Consider the following 23,932-nt stretch of genomic DNA (forward strand, 5'->3'; position numbering starts at 1 on the left):
AGAATGTCCATTTCAAGTATTTTCCTTGTAAACTTGGAGAGACCAGGACTGAAAATAACTGATTGGTTAATATTTGGCATTCTTTGTGTGAAGATTAAGGTGAGAGGTAAAGTCACTATCTCATCAACTGAAACTGGCCTGCTTGAGAAACGCATCTGATTATCTCTGCAATCTTGGCTTCTCATGGCGCACACATAGCAGCTCATTTTCACACATGGTGACCCATACATTTAAATCATGGGTAACTCAATTTTAAGACCCAACAACATTTAAATCCTGGGTAACTCAATTTTGCCTTCTTAACTTGGTCTAGATGGGGCCAAGAAACTTAGACCAGGAAACAATGTCTCATATATAATTTCTAACACTATTCAGGGTTCAGAACATTTATTTGAGATAAACTTCTTATGTAATACAAATGACGAAGCAATTAAAAATAACTCCACATATTACCTCAGTTTCTTTAACAATAAAATTGCTAATGAATAAACATCACTGACGTTGTCTGTTTTATCTATTGAAAGGACGGCAGTAAGACTTATACACAGAAAAGATAGCTAGTGTTAACAAGTAAGTACTATTAAATATACCACAAGTCTACTATATGTTTAATATTTTGTTTCAGTATTACAAGATATTCTAAATAGAAAAATAAAAATATGCTTATATTTGATATATAAAACTTTGGGGGTAGGAAAGGGAGAAATTATGTAATTATGCTGTAATCCCCCAAATTAAAAAATAAAGCAATTCTGAAATCAATAAATAACTTCATAAAACCTATATGATGGTCAAGAATATGGATCATATATTTTGCACTTTTAACATCTTTTGTTTACTGCTCTTACAATGTAAAATCCTTAAAAATTCCATGTGCTGATCAAATCACATTGAGTTCACAGACCATGCTTGTAAAGATTACAAAGCTCAAATTTTATATAGACTTGCTTTGCAAATATATAACATATCTTTTCTGACTCAAGGTATTATGTCTATTAAACAGTCATAACATTTTAAATATCTATTTGTATTAATTCTATCCCAAAATCAAATATGTCTAGGACTTCAATTAAGGGTTAACATTGGCTGTAGTTGGAAAATGAGCAAATTCAGCAGGCTTGACTCCCCACACAGCAAGGATATCGACCAGGGCCTGGCACGTGTGGGCACCATTGTGCCAATGAGCCACCCAAGCTTTCTTTTTCCCATTATCCTTTTATAACTAACAAAAATATATGATATGCAAAGCATAAAGAACTTGCACACTTGTATCTGTCCAACCAATTCTGTGGGATGTGAGATGAAGACAGCAGTGTTGGCTCCGCCTCCCTCTGAGAAAGACAAATGCAGAAGAGCCCTGCTCACGCTCGCTGAACCCTAGGGAGACCAGGGCAGGAGGTGACTAACCTTTGCCAAGGTTACATGTTCTCAAGAGTAATTCCAGAGCAATGATCACAAAAAGGTTTGTGCATACAGACCCCCGAGTTTTTAACATGCTCCAGTCGGTTAGGTACAAGAGAGAGAGGAAATAGTCCCTGAAAATCTTGATGAAGAGCATGTGTGGCCTTGGGAGAGGTGATTCGCCCCATGCTTGAGTCATGACAATAAGTTCTTGGCAATAGATCTGTTTATATTCTTATTCCCAAGTTTCAGGCAGCCATTGCATATTTCCCCTGTGAGGTTTTCATGTTGTGCAAATTACGGCTGAATGTTAAAACCAGGATGACTGAGCAAAACCCAAGCGTTTCATCTGATCAAAAAACCTAAGGAGTTATGAAGAATAGAGAGCCCAGGTATATATTTTAGAAGGAAATTAGTTGAACAACAAACAAACAAAAAATACTCCCAACATGATCTGAGTATCTATTTGTTTTTCTCACTGGGAATTTTTCTATTTTCTTTCCTGGAAAAAGTACTATTGCCTTCATATTCACTAAAGAGAACTGACTGTAATTTTATATTCTGAATTCTAGAATACAGTAGAAGTCACAATAAGCAGACAGCAGAGGGAAACAATTCTAGTTCATTTCCTGAGCTAATTATTCCCCAGAGCAACAACATCAAAGGCGTCTTGTTTGCAACTTTGATATCAAGGACAAGAAGAGAGCTATCAGTCAAATTTGCATCATGGAATAATCCCTTTAAGGTTTCAACATATGAACGGAAAATAAAACAGGGTGGGCAAAGATTTCAAACAGAAAAAATATCTATTTTTTTTTTTTTTAGAGCATTTCTCCTTCATGGCAGTTAATAGAGCAGAAGCATGGAAAAGGTGATTTAGGCAAGGAGACATTCAGGTCCCTTCCTTCTTTGGTTATTGTCTAGTCAATAGAGCACTGTAGGAACTCAGCTAACAGATGAGCATACTTCATCTCAGAAGCTGTGGTTTCACATAACTCCATGGCATCACCCTCTCACGGACCAGACCAAAGGCTGTCACATGTACTAACCCTCTGCCAGTGACCCCGTACAAAGTCCACACTGGCAAGAATGTCTCTTTTTCGGTATGAGATCAAGTTTCCTACTATCCAGACTCATCCATCTGCTCATCATTTCATGGGTTCTTTGTAACGTCAACAATTGCAGTACTCTTCAAATTTTAGCTATAAATCTGTCTAATTAGGGACCACACACAACTGTCTACCTACCCAACCACCACAGAAATTCCAGAAACTCTTTAAATAAAATATAGTATGATTAAAGTGTGTATTCCATCCACTGCAACAGACTACAACATGAGGGTGCACATTTCAACGTTCTCTGCAATGTCTCAAAGCTACTTTAACGAATAAATTACTTAGCTCCTAAGCCATTCTAAAATGTTTTGGTGAAAACCTGTCACTGCTCTTTTAAAGGAAAGCATAAGCCCTTCACCTGGTGACATCAGAAAAAAACAGCAAAGAAACAGAGGGCCAGTGATATGAGTTGATGAATAAAAGCGCTTTCCTTAAAAATCTGGTGACCTAAGTTTGACTCTTAGAACCCAGAACCCACATAGACATGGAAGGAGAGAAACATGTCCAGAAAGTTATCTGACTTCCATGCTAGTGCTATGTCATATGCATATCTGTACTCAAGTACACACATCACACACCCACACCCATGCACGTACACACACACACACACACACACACACACACACACAGTAATGTTGATAACTAAAAATTAAACCTTTTCAATAGAAGAAAAGTGTATGATCAATCTGTCCCTGAACCCTAGTCAGAGGTTCTTGAAGTAGGTGGCAGTTGACATGGACAACCACAAATAGACAGAGTGTAGACAGCAGCTACATCACACAGTTCCCTTCCAGGCTCAGGGGCAGAACAGAGAGGCTGTGGGAGCCAGGGACAATGAGTAACTTAAAGGAAACAGCATTGTCGTGATCAAACAGGCCGAATGTGAACCCAGAAAGACTGAGAGCATGTCCAGGGCCTGCACAAGTTCAAGCCAGATGAAAATCACAGCACAGAGGAGGGGAAGTCAACACAGGAACCATCTCTAATCAAGACGCTGTTTGTAGCTGACAGTTGCTCGCATTGGAGAAAGCAGTTCTCTTCAATGAAGTGAAGTCTATCCACCCACACTTAGGAATGATCAGCCAACAGAAAGGGAACTCCATGACAGTGGTTTTTACTTTACTTTATTTCTATTTTTTTGAGAAAGAAAGAATTTGCGTTTAGAAATAAGGAGAGAGGGCAAGAACTAGGAGGATATAGAAGAAGAGAAAGTATATGAGCAAATACATTGTAGGAAATCCTCAGACACAGACATGTTAAAAAGAGAAAGCTAATAAAAAGATGGAAGGTAACACAGAGTAATACAGGAGACACAGTTAGCAGGAGCTTTGAGCATGCCTGAAGCTACAGCAGACACACAAATTAATAATAATAATAATAATAATAATAATAATAATAATAATAAACAAAAGTAAACTTTTAAAAATGAAGAACATTATTATAAATTCATGCACAGAGGCAGTTAATGGGAATTGTACCACACCTGAGACTTGATAAGGCTCCAGTGCTTCTCTTCCTGTCTCCTATTTCTTTGCATATCCTAGATATCCTTGCTGACTCTATAGCAGCACAGGATAGTGGCCTCCTTTGCCTCTGATGGGCCATATCAGCCCCAGAGTCCTCACTGGGTCTCTCTGCCTTGGAGTCTCTCACCTGTCTCCCTACACAGCCTAACAGAACTCATTTCTTGCAGTCCTTCACTGCACTATAGGCCTGAGGTCCTAGGTTTTTTATTTTGTTATAGGTACTGGCTTTTACTTTCAGTGTAAACTTACAGCCTGTTCCTTACCTTGAACAGACTACATAGCATAGGCTTACCACCTACCTAGTGGTTTTACATAGTTACTTAGGCAAACACATCTGCTAAAATAACACTACCGTCCATTCTACATTTAGGTAACGAATTTTTCAAGAAAGGAAAAAAAAATAAAAAATATCCATCCCCCCAAAAATGTTAAGCAAGTTTGGAGAGGTCACCCCATGCTCCTTTTCAGGAATCTTATTACAGTAGAGATGGGTTTGGAGGTGAACACTCTGTGAGGCCATTTCTAGGGCAGATTCCTCCTCTGAGAAGGGAAAGTTAAGCTTGGAGATAAATTCAAATTAAAATCTCTACTTGATTATGTATTCAAGCTACATTCTCTAGTGCAACATCAGGTTTAAGAATTGAGTAGATGCCTCTAAGAAGTTCGCTGAATCTGCCTTTTTCCCCCTTGTGCTTAATTAATTAGTTTAACCAACATTTAGTGGGCGGCTAGCATACAGAAGCTATTATGGCAGGACTAGAAGGGATGTCAAGGTAAGCAAGGCCGGTAATCTTTTCTCTTACATGCACTCTCTTCATGATGAATATAGATGCATACAGTGCTACCAAGCCAGAATTATTAAAGCCATAATAGAGACAGAGTCTTATTAGAGTCACCAATGTCCCGTAGAGCCTTGTAGGATTTAACTCAGCACCACATGCAAATGCACGTGAGACAGCAAACTCATAAAACTATCTACTACAGGCATCTTTTGTATCACAAGGCTGTTAAGCAATACTAGGTGTTGATTCTCTTGATGATATAGAGAAACCATTTTCTTACATATGAAAATATCACCCTCTCTGACTAGACTTTGTAGGCATACATTATCAAATATAATGGCTTAGCCTTGAAGGGAGCTCTCAATTCATTATTCTGAACCATGTGAGAGGAAGAGAAGAATAAATACTATGTTTAATTTTTTTCTAGGTATAAATACTGCCCATGCAATATGGAAAGTGTTGCTATGACTATAAGCTGTCCTCCACAATCTGACAGCAAGGTCTTGTTGCTACAGACAACACCTACAGAACAAACTGAACATGGAGAACTCAAGCTGGAGACTAGATAGAGCCTTCACACCTGCTTTCTAGCATCTTTGGTACAAAAATGATACCAATAAAGAAATGTAAACATGAAGCCAGCTACAATCTCTTTGAGCTGCAATCGTGCCTTGCATACAAGATACGCTAGCGCAACGGTGACCCAAAGCTTGTGGAAGGAACCAAACAATATCTGATGTGACTTAAGGCCCACTCCACGAGATGGAATACCTACCTACCTGATATTGCTTGGCTGACCAAGAACCTGAGACTAGATAGGCCAGGAATCCAGGGCAAAAACAACTATGATGTTTTTTTTTTTTAAAAAAAAAAGCAATAAAATGACTCCTAATAACGTTCTGCTGTACTGAGATCAGTGGCTTCAATATAAAAAAAAAATAGAAAAAAGATAGATATTGCCTATATAGTAGATAGAGCTAACACAGAAATGCACAGCTGGACAGTGTACAGAGAGTGCGTGACTCTGTAGCACTCAGTCCTAAATGGGACATCTTCATCAAGGCCCTCCTCTCAAGGCACAGGGGCAGAAAGATTGTAAGAGCCAGAGCTGATGGATGACTTCAAGGAAACAGCCTCTTCCAAACCCAACAGGACTGACGCACATGTGAACACACAGAGAGTGTTGCAGCCCATACAAGGCACACACAGGCTCAAGGGAGTCAGATTCACAGCACTGGAAAGGGGAAGATGATGTGGGTTCCCTCATCTAACCAGGAAGCTATGGGCAACTGATGCTTGCTTGCAGAGAAAAAACGCCAGTTTGCCCAGTGGAGTCTCACCAAGAATATGAACAATACTTCAGGGAGGGCTCCATGCACAAAGTAGCTGAGCAAAACAAGCAAACAAAAACCTCAATAGTATTTCTGTAGACTTTTTGTCTCATTTTTCCTTTTGCTTGGGCATTTTGTTGCTGTTGTTCTATGGGGGTTTTGCTTATTTATTTTGATCTTTGTCTCTCTCTTTCTTGTGTGTGTGTTCTGCGTTTTTTGTTTCTGTTGTTGTTGCTTTGGAGAGAAAAAGAACACAAAGAACATAAAGTAAGGCAGGTAGGTGAGTGGGAAGAATCCAGAAAGAAGGCAGGAATTGGGGGAAGAAGAAAATGACCAAAATATACTGCATGAAATGTACAAAAAATGAATACTGCCCAAAACATTTACAAAACCAACTGAACCTGAAAGTAAAAGAAGCCCCACTCGGTTGTTAGTCCCGCTGCCAACCCACAGGATCAGAATTTCAATGCTAGGAATGAGGTCAATGACTGTGTGTTGCAGAAGTGATGTTAACCCAGACTAAAATTTTAAGTGTAAGAATGAGGATACGGTGACTGTGTGTGGCCGAAGAGCAGTTTATTTCTCATAAAGGTGAGCTAGCTGGCTTTGTTCACTCTTCTTGAAAGGAATTCCAGAAAGAGAGCTGGAGATAAAGAAGTCATACTGAGGAATGGAACATGCCTAACAGTCTGCTAACTCATTGCAGAGGCTTTTTTTTTTTAAGTTCAGATAGTTTCTCTCTTCTTTATTTTGTTAACTTCTCGATTTAAGTTAAATCAGGAGCAAGAAAGAGCAATGAGGAAGGCCACACCAGGCAGAACCAATTCATGCTAACCCAACTCTCATCAGAGAGGCTTCACCCAGCAACTGATGGACACAGATGTAGAGGACCCACAGCCAAACATTAGGTTAAGCTTGGAAAATCCTATAGAAAAGGAGGAGGAAGGCTTGTAAGGGCCAGAAGGGTCAAGGCAACCACAAAAAAACCATAGAAACTAACTAACCTGGCCCACAGGGGCTCACAAAGATTAACATGACAACCAGGGACCCTGCATGGGACTGACCTAGACCTTGTGCATATATGTTATCTTTATGTAACTTGGTATTTTTGTGAGGTTTCAAACAAAGCAGGGGATGTTTCTGATTCTGGTGTCTGCTTTTGTGACCCAGGATCGCCTCATGCAGCCTTAATAGAGAAAGAGGAGCCTAGTATCACTGCAATTTGACATACCATGGCTGACTGATGTCCATGGGAGACCCACTTGTATCTGAAGAGAAGCAGTGCAGGAGGAGTGGATGGGGGGAATATACAGGATGTGTGGGGAGGAACAGGGAAGAGAGTAAGGAGGGGGAACTTTTGGTTGGGATGTGAAAATAGACAAACAAAAAAGAGCAATGACTTGTACAGACTTCAAATTCATCTCCGAGGCCACCAAATTCTCGCTGCACATGTCCACATCATCGGCCACTCAGAACTCCGTGACTCTCAGCTATATTCAAGTAAATGAGATATGAATTAACAAGCATGGGAAACGTAGAATTGTAACGTGGAAACAGAAGGACCACAAATAAGCCAGCTCTATTTGAGAATGATGCAGAAATCTCATTTAGCTATAAGTACAGTGTCACTGTCTGCTTCTTAATCACATATCCAGCAGACTTGTGAATATAATGTCTAAGTATCCAATTTAAATGAGTGGCTTCCCTCGTGTTTCAGATGTCTGTGTAAAGAATGGGCTTTGTTTTGATTTGTTTTCCCTACAGAAAGCAGCGGGTGCTCAAAGACAGGCACAGACAGGCTGCTCTATAACAGTAATACACAATTAAAGACAGCTTGGCACACGCAGCACAGTGCCACTGGCCCATGTGGGGGTGGCTGCAAGGAGCAAACAGATCTCACCACACTGCCAACTCTGCTATGTGCATCCATACCAATTCAGGGATCACTGGGGGGTTAGCTCCGAAGCCTTGGAAAGATACCACTTCTCCATTCACGTTTAGGATGTTGGCATTACATGCGGGCTGAATAAATCCAAATATGTATCTTGCAGTATAGATCCTATGACCAAGTTCTAGCAGACTGATCAAATATTCATTTCTTATCCAGCGCCACCACCATGGCCAGACGAAGACCATCTCTATGCAACCACCGAATGAACGCCTCTTAAAGTACATCATGGAAAGCAACATTCTGAGTAGGTTTCCCTTACTTTCAAAACATTTCTTACTGAGTCCCCTTCTTCCAGGATGTTATACGCACTTGGTGGTGCCAAGATACCTGCATGTTTGAGCAGTGATATCAACGCGGGCATGGAGACTGACTACCAAGAGGCTGAGAAAGAAAGGAGACTCCCAGGAAATGAAGCAGTACAGAGTCTGCTAATTGTGCATAACTCATATTTAATTAATTAGTATTTGTGACCATGTAAACAAGGGAGAGAATGACCTTAAAAGCATGGCATTTCAAAAATTAACTGATATCACACTGTGCTGTTAACAGTATTTAACATCATTAAAACATGTCTGGCCCAACGGCAGCCACTAATAAATTTTGGGTACTACTCCCTGTAATTGTCTTTAAAAAGATAATAAAATTTATGGAAAATATTAGCTAAGGAATAAATACTGCAATCACAACAATGGTTAAGTTTGTTTGATTTCTAAGATCTGTCAAATTTGCTCCAAGCACTTCAATAAATTAAATGATTTTCATAACAGCCAATAAAAAGAAACTATGTAATATTCTCATTTTATAGAGGAAAAGATTGTATATGAACAATTTGAACAGATTTTAATCAGGAAGCATCAGAGCTAAGAGTTGAAACCAGACAACAGAGGCTACAGTCTGTGCTCTTAACAACGAAGATGATAAAACATACCAGGGGCGTGTACCCAACAGAAGCCAACTTGCTCAATGATCATAAGCAGTTATGACACAATATTAAATATGGCAATCACAATTTGTTCATGTTAAAATGTCCCAATTCAGCAAATGTCATGAGTTAGGGAAAGCAGACATAGTAAGGTACTACTGGACATCAAGGAAACTCACCAGCTAGCTCTAGGGAGGAACTGTTCTGTGTTCACGGTGCCCAGATATTTTTGTCTAGGTCAATAGGAAAGCAGCGCATCCCAACCTTGACTCCTAGAAGTATCAAAAAGAGAGTAACATTTAATCACTACAGCACACATTAACAGGAAGGAATACTATGTCTGGATAGGTTCTACCATCCAGCTTTCTCTTGCCTCGATGCCATTCCTACTGGGCTTTCTCTATAAAGCTGCAGTTTGATTTAAAGTCATCATTTGGCATGAAAGGATGATTTAGCTCCATGAGCTAAATATTGATATTGATAAATATTGATATTATCAGCAGCAGCAAGTCTGTGTTCTAACCACAATGTCAGCTCTATGTCTTCTCTCCAAATTCAAATTTACAAAAAATAAGGCTTTTTTTGTAAAAACATCATTTCATTTCAATCAACTATCTTTTGAGATTTTAAAGTCATTTTCTTTTATCATCCGAGTGATGTTTACCTATACTCTTAGAACGATAATGTATACAAAAGGAGTGTGTGGTTGAAAACAAAAACTTAAAATTTCTATAAAAATACAAGAAACTCCACTAATATTAACTAAAAATCCAAAGCAACATTTCAGCAAGACATTGAAAGTAGAACAATGTTCCAGAAGCACCATGGAATATAATTAAAATATGACCATCTGTATTCCTTGAATCTATGAACTTTGTAACATGATTTTTACTTCTTTGTCCAATTCACTAACTTGGAAAGGAGAAAAGACACAAAGCGATTTGTTTTTATGATCACTAAAACCAATACAATGAACTTTCGGGTGTGACTACGAAGAATCAGGTGTCTGCAGCTGGACAGCGCAGAGAAAGCTTACTGAAATCCTTTGCTATGAGCAAAGACAACAGAGCAGATGGCAATACATGAGCTCTCCAGTAAGCACTCCAAAGTTTCCTCACGTGGTCAGAGAGCACTGCTTGACCTCATGGTTTACATAGAAGGGGATTCAACAGACAATCTGCTTATTAATTTCTAAGATTATAATAACCATACTACTTTCACATAATTGTCTTAATGTAGTAAAAAAAATCTTGCAAAAACATGTCAATTTCTATATGCAAAATTTTCCTTGGGACAGTAATTAAACTCATTTGAATTTAAAATTACTATTAAAATATAGTTCACCAAATTACTCAGATTATCATGTCGTGATGAGTAAGATTGACATATTTGACTAAAGCATATTTAAGATCATAACATCTACTACATTTAACTTACTATTTTCAATAAGAGCTATTAAAACATACACTTTTGAATTTATTTCATTTATAGATATGATGGTTTGTTGGACTTTTTAATTTATTTCACATAACCATGATGGTTTATTGGTATTATCTGTCATAATCCACCTTTGTCTACATATTTCTGTTACTTGCACAATGATCTTAAAAGCAACATCCCCCATATTTTGATTCTCAAGTGAGATAAAATGCTACTAATAATTAGTAAAAATAGTAATAGTGAGAATGATATAAGGAAGTTTTTTTTCTGTTTTTTTTCTTCTTTTCCAACTATAAACTTATTCTAAAAATGTAAGATAAGAAATTTCTGAGTTTCATCAAGAATTTCAGATTCTTTGTTCTTTAATTTATATTATTTTGTCATATAAAAGTAGGCCAATAAAAGTCTTTTTATTTACATTAAGAGATGTCTTTGATTTTAATTTTTTAAGAAAATAAATCGACCTGAAATTCATATGTTTAAGTGCTAACATTAAAATATTAAGAATGGTTTAGAATTTATATTATGTCTATCAAATACATTTTTTAAAAAAAACAGATAACTAAGTAAAAATAAAACACTTTTTTTCTTTTTGGTTTGGTTTGACCTTACAAGTAGTTTTCACCTTGCAAGGGTTGGTGTCTCCAACTGTCTAAAATTCTTTCTAAAACACAGAGAGTTTAAGAAGACTTTCATATATCTAAAAAACAATAAATTTCATAATTTTATAAATATAAAACCAATAATTAAAGCACAACTTATGCTTTAAAAAGCATAAGAATGTAGTAACTCTTATTACTTTAATTACTTTAATCCACAAAGTAAGAGAATTTCCCTGTTCTACAGTTACTCCAAATTCAACACAAATACAAAAGAAATGAAAAACATTGAGAAAAAAAGGTTCAAGTATGAATGTATGGGTCTGGAGAGTTAAATTAATATATAATATCTTATCACACAAAGATTTTTTTCCTATTTATTTATTTTAGTCAGAGCCTAATTTTGTAGTTGAACTTATACCAAGTTGGTCTCCATCTGGTAGCAATACTCCTGCCTCAGCCTCCCAAGCACTGGAATGATAGACACACATCATGCTCAATATTATTTTTCATTCCATAATTTTGAAGCCCATGATGAGGTGGTTTAAATGGCCATACATTTTAGAGAGTTAATATTTCCATTATGCTATTTTAATACTCTGGCATTTTGTAATGCATCTGTATCTAGCCTTTCTCATGACTTGATTTAAAATTTTCAGTTATGAACAAAATGAGTTAGCTAGGGCATATGATCTTTTGTAACTAATGAAGAAAACAAATTTTAATAAACTCACAAGTGACATACACTTGATAAAGTTGTTTATTTAGGTATGTCCAATTACATAGCTAGTAAAATAAAAAGTGTGATACAATTATACACCATTCATGTGTACACATGGTTTATTATCTGCAACATGATAAAAAAAAAGAAGAATTTAGCTATCAAATACAATTGTGCTGATGTCCTTAACAAGTCAAAACTAGCTCAAAGTAAAGGACTGTCTCAGAAGCCAGAGTGACTGCAGCAGAAATATTTAATGCTATTGAGATTCACATTCAGATTTTCAGGAGAAATGAAAGATAATGAATTCTCTTAGAAGAATGTTTCTTCCTTTAATTCAGAAGCATTTTCTAGTCATGATCATGCTTTTGAATACTTGGTGGTCATTAGGGCTTAGCAAAAGTTTCCTTGAGTAAAATATTGATTAATATCTGGTTCATAATTCCATGCATTATTATAGTAGTTAGTGTTAATAAGGAATACAAAACAACAGCGAAGCTAGCCACTACCTTCTCTTAAATCTCCTCTTTCTTTCCACAGAAGCCCCCCAAAAATGTTTGTTTTGGAAGCAACTGGTGAACAGAAGGAGAATTTAAAGTCAGTGACTAATGGCAGGGGAAAACACGTAAGAGTCACATCAGCTGACCAGCAGCTGACTCGCTCCAGGTGGAAGAATGCAAGGACGCCATTCAAGGACAAACAATAACATTCCTTTAGTAGCTGAATGATTAGTGCGTGACAGCACGTCCTACTTGGCCCTAGAAACAAACCCACTGTGTTAAGATTATCCAGTAACCAAGGTGACCTCTGAAAGTCGGGAGACAGGTTACAAAAGCCTTTACATCCAACTACAGAGTCTTTTCTGTGGCTACAATGTGAAGCCAGGCTCGTGGTCAACTCCAGAGTTCTATTGTATTCTTTACTAAATATTATCACCTAATATCTGCAATCAAGTCTGAAACATGAGACAGCTGGGAGCCAAAGGGACAGCACCCACTGCCTTAGAATAAAAATAAAAAGAGAACTGTTTTCAGTCTAAACGTTTCCTTTTTTTATCTTGATGCTTTAGCAGAAATATTGAATGAATGAATTTTCTTCACGTATCTTTGAACTAGGGATGCAAATGGTCTACCTTCCTACTCATCAAGGATGAAAGAAGTCTACAGGCACTGAGAACAAATACAATCTGTTTGTGCTGTGCTAACTGTTAACCATTAAGAGCCTCAAAGCCAAAATGCTCCATTCTCCGGTCTCCTAATGAAGTCCTAGGAGAACATGCCTACCGTGGGCAGACCTCCGTTCAGGCTTCAGTACAGGAGTCAGAGGAAAGCAGACATGTTCCTGAATCTCATCACTGATTTTGGTCAGGGGACTTTCAGTTGTCCTTGCCTGGTTATTCCACTGTTCCTATTTGGTTGCTGTCCTTGGAGAAATGTTTGGGGAAAAATATTTCACAGCCAAGGTTGCTGCAAAAATAATAGAAACCGAACTCACAGTGAAATTCAGTTTTAAGAAATTTTCAACTTTTCAAATTCTAGGATATGAAATTGCAGCAAACAGATTAGAACTACAGATGGATTTTCTTTTTTATATTACTAGAAGTTAAAATTGGCTATTCTGGTCTTTCCAAACATACTGATAAAGTCAACATCCCCATTTCAGAGACAGGGAAGACTAGGTACAATTAATTTTAGTCTTCAATGTTGCAGAGCTTTAAGGGCAGGGCTTATTATCAAGATCGCTTGAGCTTTATCATCCTGTCCACAAAGTCAAACAGTTAAAAAATGTATTTCATAAACACCAAATGCATTCATAACAAATGCATGAATGTACTACATGATATATAAAATATTCACACTAAACTTTATTGAATTTCTGTAAAATTTCAGTTAATACTGCCATGCATCCCCTGAAAAACAACTTCATTGTTATATATTGTTGACAAGTGCATCTATTTAGGAAGCTCAAATTGCTTAATTTATATTAGAGTTACCAAACTGCTAAGATTGTATTGGTTTAATATGTAACAAGAGAAATTAATTCATTGAGAATGATTCAAATAAGCAAAAATTGTGATATATGAACTCTAAATGTTATAGAATAATTTTTAAAAATGAAACATTAACATTTTTAAAATATGCATATATATCAACATTAGAATTTATTGGTCAAATATTAACCAAACCCACAAAACAAGATGCATAAATCCAATTAATTTCATCTATTTGCTATTCTGAACTCAGCGGCAAGGAACACAAGTCTAGCACCCCAAGAAGTGTGCTTGTGGACTTCCTTCAACGAAAAGTGTGTTAAATCAGGGCACAGCAATATTTTCCAGAAATAAGAAAGTGCACTCAGTTAAAAGCCTACAAGTATGATGGCCCCAGTTCCCATGATGTCTCTCTGGTTATTGCTCTAACTATCAGTAAGCAGCTTCCCATAAGGACTAATTTTATGTCTCTGCATAGTATTCACCCAGCAGTGCATTCTCCCATTTGGGCCACTCTCTCTGCTTAGTCACACAACTTTGGGAGCCTTTCCCAGCCTTTTCCACCCTGTAGGACACTGTATCACCACCAAATTCTTTTCATTTCTAAGCCTGCTTTAGACTTTCTTTTCTCCACACATTTAGGTCTACAGCGGTATATGCAAAGGCTCAGTGCGATCCTTCTGTGGCCATTGGAGTTTTATCTTTTCACCTTCCTGAAAATAAATCCATTTTAATCAAAGTTCATTTCAAAGCCACATCACCCTGAATAACAAGACTCATCTATCTTCTTTGAGACCATTTCTTCAAGATCTATTTTTCATCATCCCAAAATACTATCATAATTAATGATGGTAATCAATACTCAGAGACTGCAATCAATAACTTCATCATAAAATTCATGACCTCTACTCGACTTCTATTTCTAAAGTAATCTGCTTCAAACTTGGACTTCATGGCCGCTGTGACTACCTCTGTCTTTGGCATTGATACTGTATTTCCCAATTACAGGTTCCTGTCTTTTATACAATCTTTGCTGTCTTTCTAGAATCTCCTTGATATTGGGCAGACCCTTGACACATCTTCCAAACTAAGAGTCAGCTCCCAGCCTCTTGACGTGTCTTCTCCACACATTCAAAGCTTCAATAAAAAGTTAAACATAATTCTAATGTTGTTACCAATTGAACATGTGGCCCTTTCACTCCATCTAAATAGGAATAGTGGGTAGCTGATAACTGCCAGCAACCCCAGGCCTTATAATGCCCAAGGTCAAAGTGCTGTCCTGGTAGAGTCACAGGTTCACAGTTCTAATCTATGAGTTAGAAACCTTTTGTTCTGGACTGTAAAAGTCATAGATTAATGGCTGCTGATACTCCAGTTGGAAGTTTATAGTCTGGCATTGAACAGATGACAGTCCCAGCATGTGGCAGCCATTGTAATTCTAGGTTTCTAACAGCAGGGAGGAGTTGGAGCAGGCAGCAGCAACCAAGAGCAGACAGCAGCTGCTCCTGTCACAGCTCTCAAAGAGACCTAGGATGCTCAGAGGCCCCCAGCCCACTCAACTCTGCACTGCGAGTGGTAAGGTCCCAGTGGACACTGCTTCCACTCTTGGAGTCAAGACCTGTGAGAGCCTCGGTCTCTAAAGTCTTGACAGCTTTCTGGAGCTCCTTCCCCAACCAGAGCTTGCAGTTTCTCACAGCTGGGCACGCCCTCTGAGTTTCTAAGGTCTCCATTCTGTGTGGTTTCTGCCCTGTCACTCCCTTGAGGTCTTCAACTGCCTTCTCATCACTACTACCACTGATGCTGACTGTCTTCACCTTGGCTCCCATTCTAAAGCCACTAACATTGTCTTGTCTTTGTTACCAGCCCACCACATTGTGGTAATCATAAAAACCAAAGTAGGAAATAAAAGACCACCCAAGACAACATTCCTTGGCTTTCTCTAAATGTTCTAATAGCACTGAAATAATCTCATCCTCCAGCTCTCTTCATGTTAGTTCCCATCTGAGTCTTCCCTGCCTTAATGTGTGGGGCCTACTAAAGAATTGTCTGTTTTTTTCAGTTAAGCAAGCTCCTACTTATTCCTCCAGACCGCTTTAAAAGTTCCTCTCCTACAAGTGCAGCACACCAGAAAGACTTTTCAAAAGAGAATCAGGAGACTTACTCAGAGGCTAGATCTTCAGGGAGGGCAGTAAAAAGGAAGCCTCCTACTGAGGGTGCGTGCACTCCAGCTCTGAACATGGCCAAACTTGAAGTCTTGAACAGACCTAATACATTATGAAATTTTACTTAATTTTTACCTTTTTCAAGTGACCTGCAAAGTTCTCAACAATGAACTTCTCACAGGATAATAGTTCTAGCAGTAAAGGGCTGAGCATGCCCTCCAGACTCTACTGATGACCAGAGCTGCAACCCTTGCTTTACTTTTTTTTCACCAACATTTGCAGCTTAGGAAAGTTCCCTGATGGCTCAAAAACAGTCTCATGCTTTTGAAATTCTCCAGGAACTACAAAGGTATCTCCAACTGTTAGGAAATAGCCATGTTCTATTGTCTGTGCAGCGATTTTATTTATTTTTTTATTTTTATTTTTTGGATTTTTCAAGACAGGGTTTCTCCATAGTTTTTGGTTCCTGTCCTGGAACTAGCTCTTGTAGACCAGGATGGCCTGGAACTCACAGAGATCTGCCTGCCTCTGCCTCCTGGGTGCTGGGATTAAAGGTGTGCGCCACCGCCGCCCGACTGTGCAGCAATTTTAAAGAGGGAAGGAAAAAGGGAGAAGTCAGGCTATACCTCACGCTCACTGAGGGGAAAGTAAACATTGCACAAACAGGTCACTGATTTTTTTCTACAGCACAAAAATTCCTTAAAGGCTAGTTATTTTTGAAATTATAACGTACGTCTAAAGTATTTTCTAAAACAGAAATTGAAGATTTCAACTTTTGATCTCCTAAAAAGATCAGTTCTATGTGTCAACACCTGGTGTTTGGGAGGGGGAGGGGAGGGCTTTTGTTTGTTTGTTTGTTTGTTTGTTTAGCTTGTTTTAGCACCCATCCAGTGTGATGTCTTCAATAAAATAAATTCTCCTATCTTAATAGAATTTTTATTTCAGATGAAATGCCATCAATATCTGAAGGTCAATATTCACACTTAGGTGATTCATACTCTACCCACAATTCTAGCCCAATGCCTCTTCCATGTTCAGAGCAGAATTAGAAGGAATGGCAGTCAGGACAGAAAAGGAACCATCACAGTGGACATTTACGCTCCTTTGGGAGTTGATGGAGGTGGTCGATAATCCCATAGTCCCTCTCTCAAACTGGAAGGTGGCTGTTTATTCAGATTTTAAAACCTGTTTTGATAGCACACTTTTCTTGAACAATACCAAATTTCACCAAAATCCTCCCTGTACAGTGAAAAGGCTGCTGGAAGGCCAACGTCTTCGTATTTCTGGGCTCCATTACGCTTGTGTGGTAACACTTCTCTAAACCTATTTTAAGCTTCCTCTCAGGTTACAGTAAGCTGTATTGTAAATCTAATTACACTTACCCACAGGGAAGGAGGCACCTGAGAATGCTTCTCTGTAATCTACTTAAGGAAAGACACTACTGTTTTTTTAAAGCACTTATCAAAATTGTTATTACATGGTTATTTATACCTCTAATGGCATATTTTCCACCACAAAAAAAAAAAAAACAAAACACAAGGGCACATGGATACGTTATATACCTCTCACCGTGCCCAGAATGTCAATAAATGATGAACAACGGGAAGAAGGAACATGGAGAAAACTAAGTCCACACACATTTAAGTAATTTTAAACTCATGAAGAAAACTAGCATGCTCTCACAAAGACTCTGAGTCACAGTACAGTCAAGCACAGACTTTCCAATGCAAGTGCAATAGACCCAATGCCAGCTTTGATATTTAAAGTTCTGTGAGAAAAAAAAATAAACAAAAACCAGCAGACTCAACTTTCTATCACTCATTTCGTCATCTGTGGAATGTGAACAATTACGCTGCAATAGCAAAGGCAACAAATACACAAGCATGGTCCACACAAGAAGCAGGAGCTACGTGAAGGAGGTAATATCACTTAATAATGTTTATGTCAGTTTATGTAAATTTTATTAATCTAAACTACCCTTTTAAAACTTGGTAATAGGGGCTAAAGAGATGGCACAGTGGTTAAGAGCACTGGCTGCTCTTCCAGAGGTCCTGAGTTCAATTCCCAGCAACCACATGGTGGCTCACAACCATCTGTAATAAGATCTGGCACCTGCTTCTGGCATGCGGGCATACATGGAGGCAGAATGTTGTATACATAAGGAATAAATAAATAAATCTTTTTAAAAAAAACTTGGCAATATAAGTCTGTTCTGAACAAATATGGAGAGCGATAACTCATCAAAAATGAAGAGTATTTAGACAAATCTCCCAACTTCTTAATGCCTAGTTTAACAAGGACCACCCATCCCTCTCAACAAATTTCTTCCAATCATATTCTAGGACACATTCCTGCACATTATGCCTGCACTATTCGTAAGCCTGCTGGAGTCTGTCCCTCTGGCTCATACAGCAGTCCAAATGCAATGGGACATCAACTCTCCGGCTCACACTTCATGATCTTCCTCAGATCAGCAACTTTGCACATTTTGAAGGAGTCACTCTTAAACTGGACTTTCTGGGTACACCTGCCTTCTAGTCCTCTGAATGAAGAATCAAACTTGATTCTAATCTTTAATATTGATTTAAATATTTAACCAATGGATATTTGCTGAGACTCAACTCTATACCAGCCAGGTACTGTTTTATGGGGTCAGAGTCACGAACATGAATGCTGTAAGGTCCTGAAGGATCAAAGGTCTTACTATTTTAGGGGTAGAAAGACAGAAGCACATGATTACAGAAAATGCAGTAACTGAACTGAACACAAGAATGATGGATCGTCCGTGAAGACTGTGGAGGGCTACCTATAGCCTGAGATGAATGAAGGACCTGGAAAGATCCTGAGAAAAGGAAGGGTTTGAACAATTCTTAAAGAGGGCAATTCAAATCAAAACTACTTTTAAATTCCATCTTATACCATTGCTGGTGGAAATGCAAACTTGTACAGTCACAATGGAAATCAGTTTGCCAGTTCCTCAGAAAATAGGGGACCTATGTACTTCAAGATCCAATAACACCACTCTTCAGCATACACCAGAAAGATGCTTCATCCTATCTATCACAAGGACACTTTCTCAAATATCTTTTCATTGCTGCTCTGTTCATAACATCCAGAAGTTGGAAACAACCCAGATGTCCTTCAAGAGAAGAATGGATGAAGATAATGTAATACGTTTACACAATGGAGTGTGACTGAGCTGTTAGAAAATGGCATCATCAAATTGTAAGTGGAATGGATAGAAGTAGAAAAAAAAAATCATCCTGAGTGATGCAGCCCAGACTCAGAAAGAGAAATGTGGACTATGTTCACCTATATGCGAATATCAGCCTTCAAATAAATAATAACCAAACTACAATTTGTAGACCACAGAGGTTAGGCATAGAGGAAGGGACTGGGAGGAAACACATAGATCTCCCTAGAAGGGGGAAATAGAACTTATTGTATTGGAGGACTGGAGGTGGGTGGGAACAGGAACGGGGAAGGATGGATATGGAGGTAAGAAATGGCATAAGCAGAGAGAGTCAGCTAGAATTGAGGAGCATTTTAGGGGCAGTGGCAGTCCTAAAATATATAAAAGCAATCCCAATGCAGTCTCCAAATAATGAGCAACATGGAGTCCTAACTAGCCATTTCTTGTCACCAAATGAAGTGTCCAATACCAGGATTAGAAGTTTCCAGTATTGTGACAGTCACATCCAATGGAGTTGTTGGCCAAAGGGGTCCCAAGGAAATCTCAAACAACCCAGGTCATTGCCAAGACAATAGGTTGCTTCCACAAACTGACAGTGGGGCCCCATTGCTAAAGGCAACACCCACACAATTCATTGAACACTGGGAGTTTGAGCTGATACCTACCTAGAACCTTTACCCACATCTTCTAGTGATTTTGATGTGGAGAGGTACTAGCATACCAAAAGAGAAAAGTAAACAACCTAGTGGCAAGCCCTTTGTCAATCTGGCCTGCCTATAAAATATAGTAGGGCAATAGTGGCACGAAGCCTGTGGGAGCAACCAACCAATGCCATTTAAGGATCATTCCAGGAGTTGGAACACATACCTGATACTGCTTGGGTGGCCAAGAACCAGACACTAGATAGCTCAGATATCTACAACAAAACCAAATACTACTGAAAGAACAAAAGAAAAGTAAGAAGAAAAGCAAGGAGGAGGAGAAAGGATAGTTTTTGTTTCATCTTATATTTTATATTTGTTAAAAATAAACACCATTGAGACAAAAAGAAAAAGAAAATGGATATGGAAAAATGAAATAAGTGTATAGTCTTCATTTTAAAATAATAGAATTACGATGCATCAATGAGGCCAAAAGACCAAGAATTCATACTAGGCTTGTCAGTTAATATGAAAACATCAAAATAAGTAAAGTACATGTATTCAGAAGCTGCTTAGATGTAAAAATTATTTTGAAACTTTTATTAGATTGAAGTTTAACTCACAAAGTTGGTGTCTGGTAGGAAAAGGCTTAATTTAGATTGAGTATGTATGTATACATATATATATTCTTTGACATATGTTTATTAATTAAATATAACTTATAAGGTATATTATATAGTAAACATATATCTTAATATATTTTAAATAAATAATAATATAATATAAAGAAATATGTGGGAATATATGTGCATGTGTACATGCATATTTACTTTGTAAGTAATAAATAGGCATTTTTCCTCTTGACACTATACAAGCTATATTAGCAGGTTTTGGGATGTGCATCATTAATGCTGGGTACACAGATTCAGTCTGAGACCGCACAATGGGGGTGTCAAACCATCACTGCACATTCTACTAGCAAATGCAAACTTCCCTATGAAAGTCATCCAGAGAAAATTCACAAACGCTTCCTGTAGCAAGCATGACCCACATTGAAAGGCACGACCAGCTATGCTTCATATGTTCTGGGCTGGAAAAAGGCATCAGAATACCCAACACGGCTGACACATTCTCTTCAAATCAGAAACATCTACACAAAGTGACTGTCTGGAATGCTACAAAGGCAATATTTTGCAATGCAAAACTACAACAAATTAATTTGTTTTTATGCTGGCAAAATTTAATGATATACCTCAAAATTACAGAATGATTATAAGTTTGGAAAGACTAAAAAAAATCACTTATGAATACAAGTTCAAAGTGTCCGGGAAGGCAGGAGCTGTGTATTGTTAAGCATACTATCTCTATCAAAGAAAATGGCTCTCAGCAAGGTTTCTGGATGCATAAATAAAAGAAGGCTAATTATGATTAATAACAACCTGGAAATGTTGCCACTGACTAAACCTACACCTGCTCTGCCAATACAATAGACAAATTAAAAAGACTGGTGCATTCGAAATTTGTCAGAGAAGAGTGTAGGAATGAGGAAGAGAACCTTCCTTCGGCCAACATGAAAGACCTCTGGGATAGAGGTGGGGGAGACAGGCGCCTACAGAGTTACTTTCAATGTGCTTCTCCACCAAGTTCACACCAGCACATACAAGTGCTAATACTCATCATACCTGACCTATCTACAGAGATAAAGCTTAAAACGTCACACAGGGTGATTTCCAATGAGACGTATGAGTGATTAGATTGCTGAGGAAATATTTTTCTTGATACCCAAATACTTTAACTTCTGGATAATGTCTTGGAAAGGAAATGTGGAACCTTAGACTCTTTTTGAGGGTGCCGAAATGAAAGTGGCTATTGCCAGTTATTAAAACATGGCAGCACTTGATTTTGATAGGGGCTGCCAACAACTTTCATTATATCTGTCAATCAAGTGGAAAAAGGGAGAGGGGGAGTCATCAAAAACAACGCTAAACAATCACAAACACTTGATATAATAAATGGTTTTAGTAGACAATAGCAGCATAGGTCTTCTTGATATTTGGAGAGATAAAATCCCAGTGTTTTTTTTTGTTTGTTTTTTGTGGTGTTTTTTTGAAAATCGCTCAATTTTTTTTCAGAACTCCAGTCATTTCATTCTCGTAGCAAGCAAAAATAATCACATTGTTTAGAAAGGTGGAATTTGAAATTTTTTTCTCCCAGTGTGCAAACAGTACAAGATAATGTGAGACTACATTGTGAACAGCAAAATAGGGACATTTGCAAAAATTTAAATAAAACACATACGTTGTAATCATGACATGTTCCTCCTCCAATTCAAACACTAAAAACAGAAAGGGAAAAAAAATACCAATTCTTTTGGGACAGCTCACAAAAGTGATAACTCCAATTTTTCCCTAGCAACACCTCTTGGGTGCCTTCAACTGTGAGAACAGAGCTAAGAAACAGACACCTCAAAAGTCACGCCAACTCCTAGAAAGTTTCCATATTCAGGCAGGGTATAAGTCCTCTGACTTCACACACACCTTGCACCATGTACCCCTTCAATTGACCATTTGATCTGTGTCCTTTCACTGCCTGGGAGAACATCAGCAGAAAGATTGTCGAGTCTGGGAATTTCTCTGGGGAATTGTTAAACGAGAGAGGGACTCCTGGGAAATCTTGATCTGCAAAGAATTTTGACAGAATTTGTACAGGACCATGAACATCATTTGTGGTTTGTGACGATGGTGCTTTCATGGACTGAGACCTTAAACTAGGAGACAGAATTAAATTAAACTGTAAAATGTCTATATAATGTTGGCTGAGAATTGCAGAATCCATTGAAGTAGAAAAAATCTATACATCCAGTGTCAGAGGGTTGGAAACAGCCATTTTGTTTGGCTTTATTCTCTGATTATGTACTCCCTATCACAAAGACTATGTTCCAGACGTAGACTGTTTTCTGCTTCTGTTTTAACACAGGAGATTTAAGCAGAGGAAGATCGCATCAAGAGTAAGTGCAACACACTTTTTTTTTTTTTTTGCAGCAAACAAAACTTTGATGGGACACACTGAAATTAGTTTCCCTAGAAAAGAGCAAAGACAGAAAGATGAATAATCTCCGTTGTCAACTGGGACTAGATCTGGAATCAACTAAGAGATGAGGCCCTGTGCACATTTGTGTGTGTGTGTGTGTGGGGGGGTTATCTTGATTTACATTAACTGACTTGAGAACACCACGCTGAAGGGAAGTGGCACTTCCAGCGTTGTCCGAGACAGACAGAAGACAAAGGGAAAACTTTGGCTATTTTGTCTGCTTGTCATTTTTCATCTTGCTGGGGAGTGCATCTACGTTGTTTTCAAGTACATCTACCTTGCTACTTACTTTCTCTACCATTCTCCACAGGTGTCAGTCTTCCCATGGGAACTGCGGACCAGAGATGCTCCAGGAGTCCTTTAGCACCAGATTGGGACTGCCAAAGCACACAACCTCATAGATGAAGCACTTAGTGCCCAGCCTCTCCAGGGTGAAGGCAGCCCATCCTGGGGTACCCATACAGTATTCTGTAAACCAATCTAATAAATCCCCTTGTTATAAAATTATTCTGTTGAGTCCATGTTTCTAGAGAACCTGGATAATCCAGAGAGTAGCAATGATAGAGAAATAGGAAAAAGGAGTCCTCAACTCCCGATTCAAATGGTGAAATGACTAGAAATCTTTAGCAAATACATCAACATTTTAAAGATTGTTATTCAGCTCAAATCCAGGTAAGAAAAAAAGTTTACAAACTTTTGCCACATATGTCCACTTGCATTGATACTTCAGTAGGATAGAAACAGAACAGAAAGGCTAGTGACCACATTTGTATTTAATGCTAAAATTAAAATTAAGTAGTGTACTTCACACTGGGTCCAACCACCAAGGTATAGAACATCTCAGATGACAACAGAAATATAATAACTCATGAAGACCTATGAAAATACCTGTCTCCTTTTAATTTGATATTTACATGTAATAAGTAATTTATAAGTTATTCATGAATAGTAATTGCTGTATAGTATCCACAGTAATGTTTTCTATGTGCTATCAATCAACACAACTATTATGAGTTCTATTGATCTTGTATAGAACCTGATAAAAATGCCCAGCATGTTTATAACATG

The 23,932-nt window shown here is 38.1% G+C and overlaps 1 protein-coding gene across 1 annotated transcript in view; it reads right to left on the reverse strand.

The window, feature by feature from the left end:
• Window positions 1–23,932, reverse strand: part of Slc16a7 (solute carrier family 16 member 7) — a 147,990-nt gene that overhangs the window by 87,984 nt on the left and 36,074 nt on the right. Inside the window, exon 3 of the mRNA XM_005357944.3 lies at window positions 9,208–9,300. The gene's annotated coding sequence lies outside the window, so the exon portion shown is untranslated. The remainder of the gene's footprint in view (window positions 1–9,207; window positions 9,301–23,932) is intronic.

Source organism: Microtus ochrogaster, chromosome 24 (assembly GCF_000317375.1).
Source record: "Microtus ochrogaster isolate Prairie Vole_2 chromosome 24, MicOch1.0, whole genome shotgun sequence".
Taxonomy (NCBI): Eukaryota; Metazoa; Chordata; class Mammalia; order Rodentia; family Cricetidae; genus Microtus; species Microtus ochrogaster.